Consider the following 4,541-nt stretch of genomic DNA (forward strand, 5'->3'; position numbering starts at 1 on the left):
AAGTCAGAGATTACCCAGGCTTGAGAAGTGATCAAGCCTGTGGAAAGAAAGTCTGGTAAAGGGATCCCACAGAAAAAAAATATTTAAAAAAAAAAGCCTGATATAATAAAAACAAAACCAGCCACCCACCGAACCAAAGAAGACACTAGAGTGAAAGGCCATCCAATGCTCATGGATCAATACCATTAATATTGTGATAATGGCCATATTACCCAAAGTCACCAGTATAGGCGGTTCCTACGAGAAAGTCAAAGACTGTCTCTGTCAAAGCTTATAGGTAAGTGCAAGCTAAAGAGAGTGTGCCTACCTTTTCGAGAGTTCGACTCCAGAGAGCTTCAGAACCAAGTCTGCAAATGTCAATGTACAGGGCATTCAGTTTCTACACAGCTGATCTTTATTAGCTACACATGACCAGACTTTTCCTGAGTTTCCTTGTCCCAGTAGTGACAGTGTCATCTCCAGGACTTGTTAACATACTAATATTTTGGCCTGGATTCTAGACAAATGGAGGTAGAAGAGCTTTCTTGAAAATCAGTTAAGGGAAGGCTATCTCTTCTTGGTAAATCATAGCTATTTTATTGACCTATTTTTATGGGGGGAGAAGTTCTTGGTCCTTTGAATGTTCGATAGATGCCTTAGTGTAGGGGAATCAAGGGAGGGGCAGTGGGAGGGGGTGGGTGAGTGGAGGAACACTCTCATAGAAGCAAGGGGAGGGGAGATGGGATAGGGGGTTTCCAGGAGGGGGAAACCAAGAAAGGGGATAACATTTGAAATGTAAATAAAGAAAATATCCAATAAAAATTTATTTTAACCCACTCTGTTGCTTGAACTTTGCTCAGAAGAATTGGACTTGGGTCACATCGTTAGCCGATATTCCAAAAGGCACCAAACAGTATAAGAATACAAAGACACATTTTTGTTCCTTCTCCTAAGAGTTCATCTAAATGAGCCTGTCAATCATCTGGGCAGGACGATGGCCCTCGAAAAGTCATCACTTCGAACACTTGCCATCTTGCAGATGTATTAAGATGTACGTATGGAGTGACTATCCCCTCAGTGAGACAAGTACTTATATACTCCAGTTAGAGGTGACAACTCTTTCTTTCTCTGTTTCCATTTTCCGTTATTGGATACCAGTCTCCATCCGGCTGTCCTGACACTCTGGGCTTCCTCAGTCTGTCAGAGGAAACATCCTCGCCCACAAGCAGGTGCTGACAGACTTTCACGACCGAGTCAGCTTGCTGCTGTGATTTCTAACACAGCAAGCATGATTAGCTCTCTTTTTCTTTGCTTTCTCTCCCTTCTGGTTTCCTGTTGAGATCTACAGTTTGTCTGCTCTGTTGCTTTTTTTCCTCTCCACCTGGAAAAAGTTATCCTCAGTTTTCCTAAATCTGTATTTATTTTATATATGATATTCAAGAACCCACAAAAAAAGACACCCTGAGTTCCTTGGTTAAGGAAATAAATTTTATCCTAAATAATAAGTTTTATCCTAATAAAACTATCAAAATGTTTTATCCTAAGTGGGTGCTGATACAATTGTAAGAAATGATTCCTCAAACAGTATGTGAGTTTTCCCTTCAAAACAAATGTGATTCAAAACTAGAGAAATGATCACCCTAGTTCAAAAGGAATAAATTTTAAAAACATGCCTCGAAATAATTACAAACTATGTCAACATTCTCTTCTGGGAAATCAGTTCAGTGACACCCAAGCCTTCCACTGTTGGAAATCCCCTTCGACTGGACAGTCTGAACTTGTGTAGTTTCAATTTCAGTTTAGAGAACCCTTTTGGAGACTCCTATTTTTGTGCTTCATAAGCAAGTTATCTCCCAGAGAGCTGGGAGAGGAAAGGAAATTCCCAGGGCTGGCCATTATTTCTCAGAAGCAAGCACAGATAAATAAGGGTGCAAGGAGTTTGTCCTCTTGCGGAGTCCCATTTGAAGCAGTGTTCTTTCCGGCTGTAGCTCCCACGCTTCAGTTTTTGTTAAGGTAAGTCCTGGGGCAGGGATGGGAAGAAACTGTTAGGGTTTATTTTTTAAACTACTTTATCCAGGATGGGATGCATCCTAGCCTGGGTGCTGGCTCAGATTAAATGGCAGTGTTATCAGAGAAGCAGAATTCCTTGTCCTGCAGTCTGTGTGTTTATTCAGTGCCGTTATTGTTTCTTGTTAATGAGAGGGCAGAGTGTAGAGACTAAACCACTAGAAATGACTTTCAACTGTTTATCTCTGCCTGTTCTAACTTCTTGGCATCCTCAACTGCTGCTTAGAACAGAATTGCCTCTGGGATCGCAGAAAACCGTACAGTTTGCATGAGGAATTAGCAAAGGGTGAGCTGCTTAGTAAAAGGTTTGATATTGGAGCCTCCTGCAGCCTTAACCAGCGCTCCCCTTGTTGGGAGGTGAATTCCCAGAGAGCACGGCAATATGGGTTGTATGTGTGGGCTGATGCTTGGCCTCACTGGAGCTTGGGACAAATTCACAGCCAGAGCTTAAAGAGGGAGAGGGAATGAAAGAGAGAGAGAGAGAGAGAGAGAGAGAGAGAGATCTCCAAGGTACACAGGAAAAAGTTTTCTGACAGCAGTGGGCTTTTTTGCTGTATTGCCATCTCTTAAAGGTTCCATGTTTGCTTTTCCTGGGCAGTCACTCACTTTTAAACCCCTTTTGTCTCTACCTTTATTCGTTGATGAATCAAAAATGCCCTATCTGGCCGGTATGGTCTAGCTATGTAGGTCGGTCCTGGGAACTCTTTTGACTTCTCGCCCTGTTCCATGCCTCATGCATATCATATTTAAACATTTCAGTTTAGCTGCTAAATGATCACTCCCCTCCCCACTTCTTCACACACAGACCAAAAGCAATCAAAGGAAGAGAAAAGCAGATAAGAACATAAATGCAAAAACTGAGCAAACACCAGAAGGTCACCCCCCAGCATCCCTCAGAACTTTCAGATTTCTTGGTGGCCTTCTTCCATGTAGTCCTCCACCTCATGTGAACATTTCTCTCTTCTTCTTTTCTTCTTTTTCTTTTTCTTTTTTAAATAATTATTTATTTATGTGTATGTGCCTGAGTGTATTTTAGTCCCCTGGGACTGGGTTTATTGGTAATTGTGAGCCACTTGGTATGGGTTAAGGAAACAAAACCCAGGTCCACGAGAGCCTCAAGTGCTCTTAACCACTGAGCCAATATCGCCAGCCGAAGCCTCCACTGATGTAAATGCATATTGATTTATTTCCGTCTGGCCTGTAGGAAGCAGACTTCTAGGGAAGACTTGAGTGACATCATGATGCTAATCAGTTGCAAGGATGAGACTGGAAATCAATATTAAATGGAACCTACAACAAAGTCAAATGTGATTAAACACATTTGAATGACTTTTATTTAGTCTTATGTGTATGGATGTCTGCCTGTTTGTATGTCTGTGTAACATATGTGTGCCTGGTGCCCACGGAGGTTCATGGGGGGCATTGGATCCCTTGGAACTGGAGTTAGAGAGAGTTGTGAGCCAACATGTGGGATTTGGGAATCAAACCTGGGTCCTCTGGAAGAGCAGTGGGTGCTCTTAACAGCTGAGCCATCTCTCCAGCCCCATGAGTCTCTGAAGACTTGGCTCTGATAAAAACATTAAGGATTCCATCCAGATTCCACTTGGTGCTGACGTTTAAATACCATGAATGCTTGTAAGATACACAGTACTATTGTTATTTTAGAAAGGCTGAGAACCCACTTAAATTAGTTTTCTTCTTCTGTTACTGACATCATCCCAAAACACAAGAGTCTATAAGCCCCCCCCCCCTTTCTTGTGGTTGGTACCATTTTGGTTCTAGCCTTGTGGATCATCATTGCAAGCTTCTTGCCATCAATATACTCTGCACAAACCACCCTCACTCCTGCTGTGTACAAATAAGGCAAGCAGAATTCTGCAGACACAGGGTAGCAATACTGCACCAGGAATGGACTGGAATGGAAAAGCCCTTGGCATCTGAGATTCTCAGTTCACGGCTGCTCTCTGGCAAGGGCTTGCGGTAGGCACTTCCTAATGTCCATGCTTTGACATAGCTCCATCTGGGATGCGTCGGCCCCTGCCTGCTCCCATCAAAACAGCTTCTGTTTCAATTTCTTGCTCACAGGCTTGAGTTACGATGTTCCCTGTCCTGCCTCTGAGGATGAAGAGAGAATGTGTCTTTAGGATCATAAATACAACAGCAAAGAAACATACATTTTATGTTTGCTAGTGCAACAGGCCCAGGTCATCTCATGCTAATATTGTAATGAAAAATAAACTCAATGGAGATTGTGGCTTTTTAGCTTCTCCAATAAATAATCAGAACTAAAATGAAGATTAGCTGTCTCCCTGATAAATAAAGTAAAAAAAAAAATGCAAGTGTTACCTATATCATTCAATGTATACTGTCTTATTAGATAAGTGTAGGGTAGAGGGATGATGTCTTTTCAATCACTTTGCCAGTTTCAAAAATGATCAGGCTTTGAAATTTGGGGTTAATAAAGGACATTCACAGCTGTGTAAAAGATGTTTTTT

At 42.0% G+C, this 4,541-nt stretch overlaps 1 protein-coding gene across 2 annotated transcripts in view; it reads left to right on the forward strand.

Moving 5' to 3' along the window:
- The first annotated feature begins 1,764 nt into the window (after window positions 1–1,764).
- The window catches only part of LOC116093868 (guanylate-binding protein 5-like), a 14,811-nt gene continuing 12,034 nt past the window's right edge, over window positions 1,765–4,541 (forward strand). For both annotated transcript variants that reach the window (XM_031375685.1, XM_031375684.1), the window contains exon 1: window positions 1,765–1,992. The gene's annotated coding sequence lies outside the window, so the exon portion shown is untranslated. The remainder of the gene's footprint in view (window positions 1,993–4,541) is intronic.

The sequence above is a fragment of the Mastomys coucha genome, unplaced genomic scaffold, assembly GCF_008632895.1.
Source record: "Mastomys coucha isolate ucsf_1 unplaced genomic scaffold, UCSF_Mcou_1 pScaffold16, whole genome shotgun sequence".
Classification (NCBI taxonomy): Eukaryota; Metazoa; Chordata; class Mammalia; order Rodentia; family Muridae; genus Mastomys; species Mastomys coucha.